This window comes from Arachis ipaensis, chromosome B05 (genome assembly GCF_000816755.2).
Source record: "Arachis ipaensis cultivar K30076 chromosome B05, Araip1.1, whole genome shotgun sequence".
Lineage (NCBI taxonomy): Eukaryota > Viridiplantae > Streptophyta > Magnoliopsida > Fabales > Fabaceae > Arachis > Arachis ipaensis.
The window spans coordinates 112,547,992-112,555,207 of record NC_029789.2 but is presented as its reverse complement, the minus strand read 5'-3'; the positions used below and the strand labels follow the sequence as shown (position 1 = coordinate 112,555,207).

Genomic DNA, 7,216 nt, shown 5'->3' with positions numbered 1-7,216 from the left:
TGTAGAATGATAAATTAATGATAGTATATAGTATATTTTAATAAGTATTTTATTTTTTAAAAATTAATTAAAATATATACAAACTAATATTAAATTTGATGTATTTTTTATTTAACATATTTTGTAATACAAAAATTATTTATATTGAAATTGTATAAAGGTATATCTTTATTTGTTTTTATTTTTGCATTTGTTTTAATTGATGGACTTAATCTTCTTATGTGGTATTTGTCCTCCCTTTTTATTTTTGGTGGTGGTTGGAATTGTTTCTTTCTTCTTTTTATCATATGTTCTTGTGAAGATATATTTTTTTCTGAATTGTTGACTTGTATTCATTTTCTATTGTTTGTTTTGTTCTATCTTTGTATATATACCTATTCTTCATCTAGAGATATGTCTTGGATTCTTTTACTTTTCTTCTTGATCTGTTGATTGGTATATTATTTAGGTCTGGTGATATTAGTGTTGATGAAGTTGATTCCTATAATCAAAGAAGAATATAAATGATGTTTTAAATAAAATTTTTGTGGTATTACTTGTCTTATTTGTTGTAATAGGGATTGAGTTTCAGTATTTTTTTGTTAGGATAAATGTTTTGGTAACAGTGTATTGTTGAGAGTTTTCGTTAAAATAATTTACTTTGACTTCAAATATAAGTATGAGGTTATATAAATTTTTCAATTGGGATGGTGCTTCATTGTCATTGCAGTCTTGAAGTGTAATTAGATTTAAGGCAATTGTGCTCAATAATATTTTTGCTTCTCTATCAAATAGTTTAAAAGTTATTGTAGCACTTTGATTTGAAATCTTTAGTTTAATTTTGAATTTGTAATAATTATTGTGGCATTTTGATCTAGTATCTTTAATTTAAGTTTTAATCTAGAATAATTATTGAGTTTGTAATTTATAATTTGATAGAATTTAGAATTTTTAATATAATTTGATGAAATTTTTTATAATTTGAATCTGTAATAATTTTTTATGTTGTAGCACAAAAATTTTATTTTTTGTATTTTTTGTTGGTTTTTCTTTGATATCTACTTATTTTTCTTTTGCTAGTATACAGTTTTTCAATGACATTCATAATAGTATGAATAAAATTTTTATAATATTTTTTATGTGTATATATATATATATATATTGAATAAGTTATTTTTAATAAGAATAATTTAAATAACATAAAATAAAAATATCTATTAATTTTTTTAATCCACTCTGTCAGACAATATCTTAAGTGATACAAATTTAAAATAATGTTAAAAAATGATAAAAAATAATTATATTAAAGTATCAAAAAATAATGAAAAAAAAGTATAAATAGAGTAGTAATAAGAGTGTTTCTTCTCGTAAATTTGTTTTTAAAATACAATAAATATTTTTTATTTTGTATCTAATCATCTAATAGAATCATTTCTAAGTAGATAGGCTTCTTATCATTTGTTGGTGTAAATGTTGCTCATAGGTGAACCACGAATTATGAAATGAAATAATAGTGGTAAGAGTCTTATGTATGATATATAAGTAGGTCAAATAGTATCAAATTTAAATATTTTGTAACTTAAAATTTATTATGATAATATTATTATTATGACACTTTTAACATAGATGTTTATTTTATTTAATTAATGTTTTATATTTTCATTGAATAATAATATGTAGGATAAAGTAGTAAATTGGCTCCCTACATTTGGGCCTAATCCTGTTTTAGTCCCTAATGTTTAAAGTATCTTATTTGAATCCAAAAAAGTATCATTTAACTTCAATGTAGTCCTGCCACAAAGTCAATGTTAAATAATTAACATCACCGTTCTACCAAACCTTAATGTCCTTTCCTGAAGAAGAGGTACGAATTCGAGAGGTACAAGATCAACAATGGATACATCACCACGAGCCACTAGCCTTGGTTCAAGCAAATAGAGAATATCGTCGAAAATTCGTTTTCCGCAAGAAAGTTCATCGGTGGCGACGAGGACAAGACCATTGTCACTTTTACCGCGGAAAACTCCTCTCGATAACCGAAGAGTTTGGTTATATAAGTTTTTCATATCTAAAATCTAAGTTTCATTAATTATTTAACATTAACTTCACGGCAGGACTACGTTGAAGATAAATAAAACTCTTTTGGATTCAAATAAGATACTTTAAATTTTATGAACCAAAATAGCATTAGATCCAAACGTAAGGATCCAATTTAGTACTCCATCCTAATATGTAATAAATTAATTAATTATAAAAGTTATTGTTTTAATTTTTAATTTTTTAAAAACATATTACTAAAAATTGATTAGTTAATTTTTTAATTTTGTCAAGTAATCAAAATTGATGATGTGAAATTATTAGGAAAAAAACATGGCTTAAATTCAATATACAAAAGATTGATATCAATTTTTATATAATACAAATAGATTTGATGACTAAATTTTTTGAGTGCACCAATTGATGATGTGAAATTATTAGGAAAAAAACATGGCTTAAATTCAATATACAAAGGATTGATATCAATTTTTATATAATACAAATAGATTTGATGACTAAATTTTTTGAGTGCACGTGTCTACTCTTGGTAGACTTGAATAACTTTTATTTGGAATTTTTTTAATAGAAGATTATTAATTTCAAGAGTCTAATTAAACAATTAGTTATTAATCAAATGAAAAAATAACAATTTATACCCACGAATTTTATTAATGTTAATAAAAATATCTATTGTAACAACTCGAATTTTTATGCCAACATGATATTTTTTGAAAAATATTATTTTTAGTAATTATTTTATTTCAATTAATTAATTCTGAGTTTCGAAGTAAAATAAATGATAATATAATTTTATTATTATGTTATTAATTTATTTTACATGCTATAATTATAATAGAGCCTAGATAATAATGTTATTATTATTATCAAGTCCGATATTTGTCGATATGAGTAATTGTCGACATTTTACATCAACGAAGCCATTTGAGGAAAAAGAAAGAAAGGGACCAAGTAAAGAAAGAAATGAAACATGGCTTTATATATATATATAATACAACTAATGCCACTTAATCATAATCATCATCAACCATCTTCGTTCTCCTCATGCATCACCGAATGAACTTGAAAAAAAACAAGAGAAAGAGAAGTCGAGAGAGAGTGAGACGTGAGACTATGAAAACGTGAAACTTCTTTCCACGATTTCTTGTGATTTATAACTCTAATAAAAAATCTAATTCGATAAAAGTGTTTGTATCTTCTCTACACGTTGGAGTCACGTTTGTTTAGTAGAAGTTGACAGTGATATAGCTTTTCTTTCCCTTGAGTTTGGCTAATTAGAGTTCTAGGAGGCACATACGATTTCTGACGTCACTACAAGAAAAAAGGCCTTTCGACACACTTTTTTCTTGCCACGCTTTTAAAGCGTGCCGAAAAGTGGTCTATGGCCACGCTTTTACGAGGGTGGCCACTGATTTGTGATTTGGCCACGCTTGAAAAGCGTGGCCATAGAGAAAAATCGGCACGCTTTTACGAGGGTGCCCACTTACTTGAAATTTGGCCACGCTTTTTTACTGCCACGCTTGAAAAGCGTGGCGATAGAGGGAAATCGGCACGCTTTTACAGTGGGTGGCCACTGATTAAAAATTTGGCCACCAGTTTTTTTGCCACGCTTAAAAAGCGTGGCCATAGAAGGAAATCGGTACGCTTTATAAGCGTGGCTATAGTATGTTTATTTTGGCACCGTAAAAACACGTGCCGATAGAGTTCCCTCCCTTAAAATTTAATTTCCTACTTATTTTTTTCACACTTAACTTAACTTTTTTTTCCTAAGTTTTCAAATTTTAACCCTAAATAATAACTTTTCAAATTTTCACACTTAACTTATTTTTAATCCTAAATTTTAATCCACCATGGACATAACCAAGTATGTCATCATTGTTATGTTCATATCATTCAATGAACTAGAGACATATAATTTAGTTGTTCTGATTGTGTGTTTTCCGATGAACTTCTATTTCATTGCAGGATTCAGAAAGAGGAAACCAAAATCGTTGCATGGGAAAGCCAACAGAAGGCAAAGTAACTTATTGTTGCTTGTAAATAAACTGAGAGAACCAAAGTAGCTAACAAAGTTTGAATTCGCAGTAAGAGGAGGGTAACTTATTGCTATAGCCTATAATCTCCTAATTAGTCCTAATTAAGTTTTTGTAATGAACTAACAAAGTTTTTTTTATATACTCTAGTTGTACAATTCAAGGTAGGAAACTAATTTCTGATCATTGCTTCCATTTGGTGACAGGTCCTGACAAAAGGATCTTCTTGCCAGAGGGTCTCTTGTATGATCTAAGGGAAGGAGGTTTAAGAGGGCTAGAGGAAGGAGGAACAGCAAAGGAAATAGAATTTAAGTTTTTTTTTTCAGTTTTTAGTTTTGGAATTTGAACTTGAGATTTATTTTGTATTTGAGTATTAGTTTTTTAATGTATAAAATAATTATTGCAAAAATTATGTCACTAATTATTGTTTGATTTATCTTGTATTAAAAATTGCATACTATATTTGTAGGTTTGGTAATAAAGGATTGAAAATTTATATTTTGCAGTGACGAAGATAAAAATAAGAAAAATAAATTTTTTTTTAATTTTATAAGGCTATTGCCACGTTTTTAAAGCGTGGCCGTATCACTGGCTATTGCCACGCTTTAAAAAGTGTAGTCATATCTTCTCCTATCGGCACGCTTTTAAAGAGTACCCAAAACTAACATTCTGGGATGTTTTAAAAGCGTGGCGATATGTACACTTTTCGGTACGCTTTTTAAGCGTACCTATAGGTTAAGACCTATGGCCACGCTTTTTAAGCGTGGCAAGAGATGAAAGCGTGCCAACAAAAAAAATGTGCCGATAGATCCACAAAAGCGTGGCGATAGAGCAACCGGCACGCTGGCAGATGTGACCCTTTCAAAAGCGTGCCGATAGCTTAAAAAGCGTGGCGAAAAGCTATCGGTACGCTTTTTTGCACTTTTCGGTACGCTTTTAAAGTGTGGCAGAAAGCTTATTTTCTTGTAGTGCGTTTTCTTCTTCGGCAATTCGGTCAAAAAGTTTCTCCAGAATTTTTGTTATTTTAATTTTATATGGAGGTAGGTTTTAGTAATTTTTCATCAGTTAAATTTTTATTGGATAAATGAACTGATGTTGTGATTGATTGATGATTGAATTTGATTGAATTTATGTTGAATTTTGGTGATGTATTGATATTTCTGATAAGTTTGAGGTTCGGTCAGTTTAAGTGGAGTCAAGAACTAGACTATTTTAATGAATTTGGGACTAGGTTGGTAGTCGTAAAACTCGAGAACGGATTTAAAGTTATATATATTTTTGAACTGATTATAAAAATTTTTTTTTGGGTTTAAAGAATTGTATTTGTTACCATGATAATATTATTAATTTGAAAATAAAATTGTGTTTTGATAAAAGTTGAGGTTGATTTCACAAATAAATAAGTTTAGAGGTATTTTGAATAAAAAGTAAGTGTTTAGGAATGAGCGGATATTTTTATAAAAACTCAGAGTTACTTTTGTAAATATTAATGAACAAAGGACTAATTAGTAATTTTATAAAAATGTTAGGTTAAAAGTAAAATAATTAAAAATTTGAAATTTAAAACATAATTAATTAAAATTTAGAAATAAAGCTTAAAAGGGGTAAAGCCTTTAAGGAAGTGATAAATATTATTTATCACTTAAAAATTATTTTATTTGTATTAAAAGAAAATTATTATTATTGTTATTAATTTATTAAGAATATTATTTAGTAAATATATTATTATTATTATTATTAATATCATTAATGGTAAGGTAGAATAGAATAAAAAGAGAATACCCTTTTTAAAAGATTTAGAGTCACAAAGTTAACTTAAAAATCTTATGATTCTCTTTCTATAAAATACTTAATGGATGATGAGAGAATAGTGTGAAGATAGTTTGAACTATTAAGGATAAATAAGTAAAAGACTGAAGAAAGAGGGAAGATAAATCGACACGTGGGATTATGGAAAGATCACGAGAGGGTGACAATAGTATAGTTATGATGCCGAAGAATAAATGTTAACAAGCTGTGGGTTTTGTATGTGAATATTTGTGCGGGGACGTCCGTAAATATGGAATGGCTTCCAGGAGAAGGGGTCACATGCTTTAGCAGAAGAATATGCGCCTGCAAGTACTTTGTAGAGGTCATGTTCGACATACTTCAGCTGGAGAGTCAACGCCTATAAGAAGTAGAAACTTGCAGAGGTTATGTCGCTGGAATGCCTTATCCGACTTGCGAGTTGGATTGCGTCGGGTATGAGTCGAAACCGACAAATGAACTCATTACCTGCGATAGGATTATGATATGAGGGAAATCGTCGGTTAGAATTTTCACAAAATAATCTCGTCGAAGTATAGATCCAAACCGACAAATAACCCTAAATCAAAGTTTCATTCGTTTGTCACAAGTGCAAACCCAATAAAAACTGAGAGTATTTAAACATCGGTCGTCTCTCGAGAAATTATAGGGAAGTATGCACATTATTGGTTATGGGGTATATTTTGGAGTTTTTGGGTTTGATAAACAAGAAAATAAACTAATACATAAGAAACTATAAATGCTTAAATATACTCATGGAAAGTATCAAGAGTCAAGGTTTCTTATCTTGGACCGTTGACCCCAATGTAAAACCCGGTTAATTAATGGCTAATTAACTCGTAAATTAAAATATATTCTAGAAAATGAGAAATGAGGTTTTTATGGTTTAATTTGATAGAGAAATTTAAAACGAGAATTTCGACACCAATTTTAAAGAAATCGGTCTAAGATTGGACTGAACGAGTCAAACCGGACTAACCGGACTCAAGTTCGGCCCAAGGGCCTAGCCAAGCTCTCAATTAATGAGAGAGCTCAGCACTCTCTCTCCTCCAAGAACACACAGAACACACAGATGTAAAACCCGGTTAATTAATGGCTAATTAACTCGTAAATTAAAATATATTCTAGAAAATGAGAAATGAGGTTTTTATGGTTTAATTTGATAGAGAAATTTAAAACGAGAATTTCGACACCAATTTTAAAGAAATCGGTCTAAGATTGGACTGAACGAGTCAAACCGGACTAACCGGACTCAAGTTCGGCCCAAGGGCCTAGCCAAGCTCTCAATTAATGAGAGAGCTCAGCACTCTCTCTCCTCCAAGAGCACACACACGCTGAACACA

General features: G+C 29.2%; 1 long non-coding RNA gene across 1 annotated transcript; it reads left to right on the top strand.

Annotated features, from left to right (window-relative positions):
• LOC107643821 lies at positions 3,885-4,499 on the top strand. Its single transcript, XR_001621103.2, has 2 exons — positions 3,885-4,129; positions 4,274-4,499. It is a non-coding gene; the product is annotated as an uncharacterized LOC107643821 (long non-coding RNA).